The sequence below is a fragment of the Marmota marmota genome, unplaced genomic scaffold (genome assembly GCF_001458135.2).
Source record: "Marmota marmota marmota unplaced genomic scaffold, marMar, whole genome shotgun sequence".
NCBI lineage: Eukaryota > Metazoa > Chordata > Mammalia > Rodentia > Sciuridae > Marmota > Marmota marmota.
Genome location: NW_026000068.1, coordinates 15,795,615 through 15,807,708, shown reverse-complemented (window position 1 = coordinate 15,807,708; position 12,094 = coordinate 15,795,615). Strand labels below are relative to the sequence as shown.

General features: G+C 36.5%; 1 long non-coding RNA gene across 1 annotated transcript; it reads right to left on the bottom strand.

The window, feature by feature from the left end:
- Nucleotides 1-1,350: 1,350 nt before the first annotated feature.
- Nucleotides 1,351-10,757, bottom strand: LOC125619987. The gene is made up of 3 exons (XR_007351566.1): nucleotides 4,804-10,757; nucleotides 2,877-2,927; nucleotides 1,351-1,496 (listed from the first exon to the last, which is right to left on the bottom strand). It is a non-coding gene; the product is annotated as an uncharacterized LOC125619987 (long non-coding RNA).
- Between the last annotated feature and the right edge of the window lie 1,337 nt (nucleotides 10,758-12,094).

Below are 12,094 nucleotides of genomic sequence, written 5' to 3'. Positions count from 1 at the left end.
GCCATAAATCAATAAATCAATAAATTGTAGGTTTGTGTACAGTAAGCAATTCTAAACCAGAGACACCCTGCTCAAACCACTCCATAGATAAAGATTCTTCTCCTAGCAGCTACCATTAGTCTGTTTGGGGATCCAGTTACTACTTTTATAAAGAGAATAGGCCAGGTTAGTAATCAGTTGGGAATAAATAGATCACAGGTCAGCTGCTTTAAATTCTACCTGCTCAGACCTCTAAGCATACCATTGTAAAATAACAAGAAATATTAGCATCAACTAAGCCAAAAGATGCATTATTTTCATGGATAAAATTACTCAGTATTCAAAGATTCTAATTTCTTTAAAAGGATTTATAGACCCTTGGCTCAAATTCCTAAGTTGTCTTTTCACAAATAATAAGCTGACTCTGAAATTTACATTAAAATGCAATAACCCAAAATAATCAAGTCTTCCATGAAGAAGAAAAAGGTACCTGGTTCTGTGGCATAGGCATATAATCCCAGCAACCTTGGAGGTGGGAGTCAGGAGGATCCCAGGTTTGAGACAAGACTGGGCAATTTAATGAGACTGTCTCAAAATAAAAATTAAAAAGGGCTGGGGATGTAGCTCTGTGCAAAGCACCACTGGGTTTAATCCTAAGTACTGAAAAAGAAGAGGAAGAAGAAGGAGGAGGAAAAGGAGGAGGCAGAAGAAGAGGAAGAAAGAGGAAGAGGAGGAGGAGGAGAAAATGGTAAGAGGGCTTGTTCTACCAGATGCCAATTTGATTGTAAAGCTACAGTAGAGTATTAAGACTGTGTGCTGTTGGTCAAAGATAGATGATGGTCTTAAGGCATAGAAAAGAGAACATATTGTTCAAAAATAGCAGTCATGTGTATGTATGGACACTTGATTTAGTGATAAATTACAAAGTAAGGGAGAAAATTCTGTCTTCACCGTTTTTCCCTTCCCCTGGCAGTGCTGGGGATTGAACACAGGGCCTCACACATGCTAAGCAAGTCCTCTATTACTGAACAAAATCCCCAGCCCAGTGCTATCTTTTCAACAAATGCTGGGTGAGAAAAATACTAAGGAGACAGAAACAATATACCAGAGAGAGTATTTGATTGTCTAAGAAGGAGGAAAACTAAAATATGATGTTCAATTCTTAGCCTCCCTGACTAGAAAACAGTGCTATAATCATCCATTTTATGAGGTCAGGTTTGGCTGGGAATCTTCTGCAGACTTTGATTAATTAGTTGTCAAGTGCCAGTGTACAAACACTTGAAGACATTTATCTAATAAATCTGAAAAACTACAAAACTATCTCAAACACAGTATTAGAAACTCAGATGATCTATATGAATTTATCTTGCAGAACTTTAATATTAATTAGAATGCAATGCTTACCAGAGTACCCCCAGCAGTTGACACAATGGTTAGAGATGCAGTGATCCATGATGTGTTGAGGCAGGAGAGTGACAGCAAAGATACTGCTAAAGAACTCACAGGAAAGGCATGAGCTGGAAAAATATTTGCATGGTATATTCTGTTTTTTTAATATTTATTTTTTAGGTGTAAATGAACACAACACAATGCCTTTATTTTTATGTGGTGCTGATGATCGAACCCAGGTACCACCCGTGCTAGGGGAGCACTCTACCACTGAGCCACAATCCCAGCCCCTGCATGATATATTCTTTTCTTAGACACCGTAACTGAGAACTGAGCTTTTTGTGCACTGGCACATAAGATTCTAATCTGTTGTACCATCTCCTTGAGTTTCTGCTATTTAAGAACTTAATTGGTGTTACCATGCTAAAATGAACTCAAGAAAGGAAAGGAAATGTTTGGGGATGAAATTACAGAGCATGAAAGAAATTCTCAGAAAGAATTAACATTTGGTAGTTGCTGATCTACTTTGCACCTGGGAGAAGTAGAGTGGTTTACCTCTCTCTGGCATTCCCAGTCAGATCAGACTCTGAATATGCAATAAATCTATTCCCCTTTGGAAAAAAAAAAAAGTAAAAAGGCAAGGACAGTTTGTTCCAATACTGGTTGTTTTGCTGATTTGCTCTGTGAGCTAAAGCAATTTCAGGAATTTGTCTTCCTCAACCCTACATCTACAGAGGGGAAAGAACAACAGTAGCAATGTACCTCAGCCATCTACTCGGCAGATTTGCTAAAATCACCAGAACAATTTATACCTGTAAGCACTGTAGCCAGAAAGGTTTGGAGGACAGAAGGAGAAGGATTAAGTCTCACTACTGCTTTAACAATTAAAAACAAAAATAATGTTGGAAAAGTTTTAGCTTTGTGGCTCTGTAATAATTTCATCCATAAAATGAAAATAATAATTCCTTAATTATGAAAAGCTGTAGAATTAAATAAATAATGTTTATATATTTTATAAATCATCATTTAACATAGGCATGTAATAAATTATTCTAGCTATAGGATCTACCCTATATGAGCAAACATAATGAAACATACTTTTCTGTTATAGAGATTATGTATACATGCAATATAATTCTCAGCACCAAATGGTAGACCACTTAATTCCAAAGTTAAATGCTTTTCCTCACAGTCAAGTCAATGATTTTTTTAAAAAAAATTCACTTCATAAATAAAATCCTTGTCTTTTACATTCACCTTCTTTCTCTGTCCTTGACATTTGGCCATTTTTATTTCCAACTTAGTTTATTCATTCCAAGTAGGAAGATTAATGAAACCCTTGGATTAATGAAACTTTAAGAGCCCTCAAGGTACAGGCTTTTCTTGTTAATTGAATTTTCTAGTTAATAAGAGAATAAATCAGAAACTCTTTGGTTTCATCCTTTTGTGTTCATAATAAGTTGAGTTCTCTCATAATTAAATCTGTGTTCACGGTTTGAAGCTCTTACCTGACTCAGGGCTATCACATCTCCAGGTCTTATCTCCCAGGAGTCAGATAACTGTAAAATTCAGTACATTTTTCAGCCTTGCTATGTAGATCCAAATATTTCAAAGATATTATACTCAATATAAACTGATTCCAAGTTCAAGTGAAAAATAACTGGTTTTTTTTAAGTAAGTTTCTTAATGGCATATTTTGCTACTATTTCCCTCTTCTTTCAAAAGTGACATACCTGAAAAACTATCATGATTAACGGAAACTTTGGCTTAGATTCTAATACCTTCTAAGTATAAAGAGACACTCATTTAGCAAACTTTTATTTCCTACCTAGATCAAGCAGGGTGCTTGATGCAGGAGAGGGGCCTAATTCCAAATTAAATGACTTCTCAAATTGTCCTTATCTTTGGGGGACTTCTATCTCCTCCTCAACTTTAGGCTTTCCTGAAAATCTAACACTTTGCCAGCAAAAGCAACCTGGATAAACATGCCCATTTACTAAGAACAACGAACAGGCAAAAGAATTAGAAACTTAGGAAGTTTTATTTATTTATGTTGGGGATTGTACTCAGGGCCTCATGCATACTAGGCAAGCACTTTATCTCTGAGCTACACCCCCCTGACCAGAAAACACAAATTTTATTTATGAAATGAACCAGGAATCAAAGCATTCAAGTTTCAATGCCAGGTAGAGTCTCACCAGCATATCTCTTTCTTACTTACAGCTGCTGCAATCATCCAACTCCCCCAATAAAAAAAAAAAACTAGAACAAAATTGCAGAAATTACTTCCATTTAAAGCTTTTTAGAATCCCTTGACCCTCAAGGGTGGCTGTCCAAAACACCCACCATCCCCTGCATCCTGGCCAACATGCCCCCTTGGCCCTTGTCTAGTGCAAAGGGGATCCCTGTCTTTAATAGGCAGAGTGCCTATTTTCTTTGTCCTTTCATCTTCTAGTCCCTCCCTTTCCATTGCTCATAGTCCATCCTTCCCCTAAACCCTGCCTGTGTTTAGTGGTAGTCTCTTTGTAGTGAACTTCTCTCTCTTGTTTTTTGTTTTGTTTTGTTTTGTTTTTTGTATGTCATCATAAATATGGAGTTTATCCAGAAGTCTCATCTCCCAGGAGACAGAAAATTGAGTCTGCAATAATTGGTTGTCAGTTATTTTGGTTAGCAGTCACTTGAACAAGGGCCTGATGGAACTTTCTGAATATGTTTACACAATTAATTTCATATTTTGAAGACAGACGTTCCTTTTCAGCTGTTGATTGAGTTTCAAGAATATTTCTTTAGCCACCATAGCAGATGCTATCATTGAGTTCCTGGGGCCTTATCCCCATCAGTGTGTGTTGGCTCTACTGCCACCTGCAAATGCCTGCCTCTCTTTATCTGAGGACTTTCTTGTAAACCCAGAAATGGTTTTTTTCCTAGCAGAGCAGGTGTGAATTCTGGGGCTTATCATTTCTAAGAAGCAACCTTCACCAATCTCAAAAGCTGGAACATAAACATTTCATTTCCCTTGGACCGCAGATAGGACAGCTCTGAGGTTCCTGTGATTATGAGTTTTTGTGTAGGATTAATCTCTGACAACCCAGCCCACACATGGCCAAATTTTCCTGATAATATACCCTTCTTTTGTGCTGCTTCCCTGCTCTTTTCACTTTTCCACTTTTGTACCCATGTTTCCTGTTCCTTCAAACCTATTTTCTCAAGTCTTTGTCTCAAAGCTTCTATCTGAAAGATCTTACATTAAGACAACTGTCTACTATTTTCCAGATACAGATAAGCACTAAAACTCCAAAGATGAATAAGAAATTGTTCCTACTTCAAGGCATTTGCAATTTGCTGGAGAAATAGAAGACAAAGAGATGAGTCAGATAACCTACCACCCTCCTTCCCTTCCAGCCTCACCCAGTACTTCAGCAAGCACCTCTTTACCAGAGTTCTGACTCCTCTGCAAGACCCAGAGTCATGTGGCTCTGTCTGGCCATGATATCTCAGCAGGATTGCCTAGAGGAGACACAGTGCAAACTGTCCCAGTTTCTACAGATGAGGTCTGAGGTGGCACGTGGCTGATGAGGAAACTCTGATCAATATTGGAGTAGGAATTTGTTGTCACGTTGAAAGTGTACACTACTTTCCATTCTCCTGAAAAACAGGTTGGGATTTTTAAATGCATTTTTCTGTGTACTGCCTTGCCCAACATGCAGTTATTTCATTTATTAGACAATATTTCAACTAATAATAATAAAAAGATAAATATTTATGCTCCACATAAAAAAATCAGACTCAGTTCCAGATATTGGACTCTGATATAAAGTTTTAGGTGAAAGATGTTTATTAAAGAGTGTCCTGTGGGCTGGGGATGTCGCTCAGTGGTAGAGTGCTCTTCAAGCATGTGCAAGGCACTGGGTTTGATCCTCAGCAACACGTACACGTGCGCGTGCACGCGTGCGTGGACACACACACACACACACAAAATATCTTTCCCAAGGAGTGCTCTTAGAATCAATATTCAGGGAATTAAATGACAGGAAGCAAAAATGGGGGAAAAGAAAAGTCAAACTTCAGGGTCAGTCCCAAAACAGACTTGTCCTAAGCCACATGGGAACTCTGGATTTAAAAGTGACCAATATCAGATTTGTCCTTGGATGGAGCAAGAGGGCCTTCTGAGAAAGGGTATTGGGAAAGATGGCTATCTACAGTGGAGGCAAACCTTGAGAGGCTGACAACTGCAGCTGTATGCCAACAGCACTCCCAACAAGTCCTTCATTAAAGAGGCAATCTAGCCTGTGCATCATGGTATCCACCACAATTTAAGAGCCCTAAAATGTGGAACATAAAAGTCTTTGCATGTTCATCAGGTCATGTTATTGTGGGTTCACTGACTGAACTGCATGTGCTCTGTATTACCTACCTTGTGGACTTTTTAATGAAATACATTGAGCTAGAAACAACTTCCAGATATCTGAAAACACATTTTAATGCATTTTCCAGTGTTCCTAGTGCATCCTTGAGGAAAATTGTGAGAGTACATGGAATTAAGCAAGACCTATCAGACATTTCTCCAGAGTCCCATTATTAATGGACTATAGATAGGACAGGGCACTACAACTCATAACAGTGGTCATAAAAATAGCAGACAGCTCAGAAAATTAAACTTTGAAATATCATTAATTCTGGTCAAAATATTCAGTTGGTCAAAAATAATTCTCATAATCCAAATAAAGTTAATATTATTTCACTAGTTTAGTTTACTTGATAGGCTTTCAACAGCCGGGGTGATACTGTTCAGCTGTTGCATAGTAGCTATAAAGAATAAGGTCTCCTTAGCTACTGTGAACTGGGTTCACAGCCCAGTTATGAAGTGGCAAAGTTTGGGGTCACAAAAATATAATAAAGCTATTATTTATATGAGTGCCTACTTAACCTTATATCTTCAAACACTTAATAAAGCCATTTAGTCATTTTGAGTCAGAAGCTGGTTGTGCTCCTATGGATATTTGAGAAAAGAGAATCCCAACACACAGTGGCAAGGCAGTGACACTACTGGGCTGAGAATTGATACAAGTTAGTGACATTCCTTCAACTGAATGGCCTTGGGAAATCAGCCTGAGTTTCTTCATCTATAAAAGGATGAGATTAGAATACCTGATAGTTTTTTAACTGGGAAAATGAGGTTAATTTTTAAATAGTAAATTCACATCCTCCAATCCACTTCTGTATCTACAGCTGGTGTAATAGGATTCTCTAGAGAAACAAAGATAATAGGACATGGAAAGATATATATTCTATATAATAAGAGATGTAGTGTACGAGTTGGCTTACGTGATTACAGATCATAGAGATCAAGGAATTTCATATTCTGTCATCTGCAAGCTGGAAAACCAAGAGTACCAATGGTTTCAGTCCTATCTCAGTCCCTGCCTCAGCCCAGGTACCAAGAGTGCTAGAGTCTGAGAGCTTGAGAAGATGAGTGTCCCAGCTCAAGCAGAGGACAAATTCACCCTCCCTCGGCTTCAGACTCATGATGGGTAGATGATGCCCATCACAACTGGTGAAGGAAGATCTCTTTTACTCAGTTTATTACTCAGCCTTACCTGGTGGTCCAGAAACATCCTCACAGACACCCCTAGAAATCATGTTTAACAACTATCTGGGTTTCCCATAGTCCAGTTAAATTGGCACATAAAATTAGCCATCATTACTAGCTTATGTACTCGTAGTGCTATTTGTGGCTTTTTATAGAAACAGAATCAGCACAATTTGGGAAGCTGCTCTCAACATGGAAGAACTCATGCTCTGCTTCCATCATATTCTTACTCACTTGGATCTCTCTCAGAGAGAGAGAGAGATCCCATTCTATTATTTGTAAGAATCTGAGTTACCTATCTACCCTTGTGACAGGATGCAGGCATAATTCTGGGAATGGCAGTACCATTAGAATGACATGGGGTGGTGGAGGGGCGGTTCCTAACTAGGAAAAAAAAAATTGCTGACTAGGCCCTACAAGCAATGTTACCCATGTAGTGACCAATCTATCATTTTTGGCTTCTGCACAATTACTTTTGCCTGGGTTCCCTTAGCTATCTGGAAACTTTTCCTCAGTATCTTTCCAAGACTCTCTTCTTTCACTCCCCATTTAAAAGTTGGAGTTTCGTCCTAAGCCTTCTTCTCAATTTTTACACTTCTCTTGAGTGAACTCATAAAAACTCAGGATTTCAACAACCACTTCTGGCTAGCCTGAATTTTCTTGCAAGTTCCAAAGTCAAATTTTCAACTGTCTGCCAGGTACACTGGGTAATCACTTCTGATACAACATATTTGAAAACTGAATTTTAGAAGTTTCTTAAAAATCAGATCATTCCTCTCTAGTCTGTGTCATTGTCATTTCCATCACAAGCCAACCATGAAGAAGTAATGCTATAACCCTCTCTCCCCTCTCTCTCTGTGGTTTATATTTGAGTACTGTACGCTGAAAGTAATTGACCAAAGTAAGGCAAGTCCTCAAAAGACTGCAGTCATGAAGGTAATGTCATAGCAAGCCCGGTGGTCATGTGGATATCTGCTTGGATCAGTCTGGACAGAGTCTGAAGCTGTGAAGTGGCTCTAATAGCATCAAGAAGGGAAATGCAGGGAGAAAGACAGAAAAGCCTTGAGGACAAATGTCACTGCTTCCCTACTTTGGCAGAGGCTTGCCTTAACTGACCCCAGAGCAAGAAAAGTATGTAATAAATCAAAGTGGAAATTTGTACTTGGAATGTATGTCCCTGGAGCCTGAAAGTAGACAGACTTATAGACATTTGGAGGTCAAAGAAGGCACTTAAGGTCATGTTATGCAGGAAATTTTTGCTAACATTGGCAATGTGATGATAATTTTAGCCAAAACCCACACAAAAGCTATGCCAAAACCATCAAGTATTTATTGACCATTCACTGGGAGCCCAGCTTTATATCTGTAAAAAAAAATAAAATAAAAATTGCAAGTCTTTGCATTTCTACAGGCAATGTAAAACTGCACAGGAGGTGAAATAAGCAGCAAACACCTTGTGGTCCATACTTTATGTCTCCTCCTCACATTCCTTGGTTCAGTCTTCTTAATTTACTGCTGAGTTCTTTGAACACTCTTCTTGTTTGTGATCTCCAAGTCTTTTCAACAACTATTCCTTCTCTCATTTCCCTTCCTGAAGTTCATCTTCCCCATTCCCATGTCGTCTGGCTAATTTCTAAACCACACTTCAATTAGAAAGCCTTCCCTAGGAGGCCGGGGTTGTGGCTCAGCGCTGGAGTACTCGCCTAGCATGTGTGAGGCCCTGGACTCAGCACCACATAAAAATAAATTGATAAAAAAAATAGGTATTGTGTCCAACTACAACAACAAAAAAAATATTTTTTAAAAAAGAAAGCCTTCCCTAAACTCAAGTTATGTGTGGATGCATGTAAATACACCATTAATAAGATTAATGAAATTAGCCCACTACATTTTGGCTGCTGATTTGTGCTTCCCATGATGCCATAAATTCTGTTACAATATTTTATCCATTATTTTATTTATACATACACTTAATAACTATTTGTTGAAAAGGAATAATTCTTCTTGAGGCAATATATGAATTTAATTTTTAAAAAGTGATATCTGAATATAGGCTTATAGGAAATCTAGGAAATTGAGCAGTGGACAAATAATCATGGTTTTATATATGAGATTAAAGAGTGGTTTGTCACATGTTAAGGCAATAGGTATCAGACTGGGAACTACAGATACCAAGGTAAGAATAAAGAGAATATTACCTACCTTCAATATTTTTCAAAAGTCCTGAGGAATTCATATACAATGTAATGTATACCGCATAGTTTCGTCTCCATTTGGAGTATTATTAATGTCCTAAAACAATGATCATTCAAGAAATACATGGAGGAGAAGAAGGTGGAAGTAGGAGTTGAAAGGACACTTTACTGAATACTTTCTGTATTTAATGGTTTAAATCTTTAATGCAAATTTACCTTCCTCGTTTTATTATGTGAGGAAACAAAGTCATTAACAAGTTACTAATTAGAATGTCTTCTAGGTGAGTTAGTAGATTTTGTTATAAATTACTTGATGTAATTCTAGTATTTAAAAAGTATGCTGAGGAAAAAAGATGATAAAATCATTTTGATTGTAAAGGTTCAGGAAATGATTTGTGGATAAAGTTAAATCTTTAATTATCAGGTTTTGAAGTTTAGTTGTTCTGTTCATAAGACAGCAATTTGATTAATATTTTTTGAAAAAGCAATTGGTTTCTCCCTACAAGAGAACATGTTTGGCTTTAAAGCCAATAAACAGGTTATTTAAAAAAAAAAAAACTGTAGTTGTAGATGAATAGCATGTCTTTATTTTATTTATTTATTTTAAAATTTACTTATTTATTTATTTTACATCCATGCTAAAGATCAAAACCTGGTGTCTCACACATGCCAGGCAAGCACTCTGTCACTGAGCAACATTTCCAGCCCAAATTGGTTATTTTTTTATTGAACTTTCTAAATAACTGAGAGATTTCCCGGCTATCAAGACACAATCCGAGATTTGGCAAGAAAACTTTGAAAAATTAAAAGAGGATAATTTGTAAAAAATATCTTTTACGGGAATTATTAAAGAGATTGGAACTTCTTTTTGAAGTTCTTGGTTATTTCCCAAATGAACACAACTTTCTTGATAAGTGTCAAGAGAAGGAGGTGATTGCCAAACTGCCCTTCGAACATGTTGAAGTGTGGCAGAATGAAAATTATATTTTGATCTATAAAACCAACATATAACTTATAGATTCTTTTGTTTTTCTTAAATGAAATTATTTACACATTCATGTAGATACAGACTGACCATTCCTAAATAAAAAATCTGAAATTTAAATTTTTTAAGCACTGATATGACATCATAAGCAGAAAATTCCACACCTGGCCTCATGTGATAGATTACAGCAAAACACACATGCACCAAAAATATTTCACAAAATTGCCTTCATGGCATGAGGTGTGCATGCAACATAAAAGCATTTTGTGTTTGGATTTGGATCCCATCTCCAGGATTGCCTATTATATATGTGGACATATTCATTTTCTGAAAAAAAAAATTCAAAATTCAAAACACTCTTGGTCCTAATCATTTCAGATCATAGACATTCAACCTGTGTGTAATTTTTAATCAATCAATAAATGTGATTTTTCAATGTCATCTTTTTTTCCTTTATATTAGTTCCCTTTTCTCTCCTAACTTTATCTCCTCACACTCATCATTCTCCGTGCATCCCACTGAATAGTCTTCTGATTAGCCAAATTACCATCCTAGTATTTTCCTTTAATACTTTTCAAAACCAATCTTGTATAATATAAAGCAAATATGATTTCATATATATATATGTATATATATATATGTGTGTGTATATATATATATGTAGGATGTTTACATATCATTTTTATATATAAATGGGATCCAATAAGCACATGAATGATCTTCTTGTCTTTCTTTTCTCCTTTGACAATGAAATATAGAAATCTCTCCAAGTCAGCCAAGTCAGTCATAAAAATAATTTATTTTTTTGAAATAAGTTCCTAGCATTCCACGCTTTGAATATTCCCCATTCTCCTACTGTATATCCTACTCATGGGAAGTCTCTTTAGTTGTAAAGTTGTATTTTTAATTTTTTAATCATTAAGAACAATGCCATTGTACTTCTATTTCTTTCTTTTTAAAATTTTTTTAGCTGTTGATGGACCTTTATTTTATTTATTTTTATGTGATGCTGAGAATTGAACCTAATGCCTCACACATGCTAGGCAAGTGCTCTACCACTGAGCCACAACCCCAGCCCCTGTACTTCTATCTCTGAGAATACATTCTGAGAACTGTGGCTGCTGGAAGGAATGGAATATGCAATGTTATTGTGGTAGAAGTTACCAAATTGCTCCACAAAAATCACTGCAATGATTCACAATGCCACCACAAATACAGGAAAATATTCTTTTAATATTTTCAGAATATTAAATTTACTTCCTTTAAAAGTTTTGTATTCTCTTAATAATCTCCAGTTATATAAAGTTATGTCTACTTACTTGTGTTCTCCTGACCATAGAGGAATTTAATGATTTCATTTTATTTTTTGGACCTTTGAAATTTGTTTTTCTGCTATTTGTCCAGTCAACATTCTTTGCTTATTTGTATATTATATTGCTTATTCAATTTAAAAAAGCTCTCTTTTATAATATAAATACTAACACTTTGTCATCTGTGGTGTTAATTTTTAACCCAGTTTGTTTTGTGATAACTGACTTATGGTTGCTTTTGAATAAACTTTTTATTAAACCCAGTATGTTATTTTGTCTTCTGTGAAGTAGGCTTCTAGTTCTTCTTATTAGAAGGTTATCATTACTTTAAAATGTAACTTCCAAGATTTTTAACCTATTCATACCCAAATCTTTCAATTTTCTGTTTTGTGTGCACATCTGAGTGAGTGAGCGTGTGTGTGTGCGTGTGTGTGCATACATGTGTGTGTTTAGTACTGGAACTGAACACAGGAACACTTTCCCACTAACCTATGTTACATTCCCAGCCCTTTTTATTTTGTATTTTGATACAGGGCCTTACTAATTTGCCCAGGCTTGCCTAGAACTTGTGATCCTCCTGCCTCAGTCTCCCAAGTTCTAAGATTATAGACATGGACCACCATACCTGGCTCTTCCAGGTTTCTGT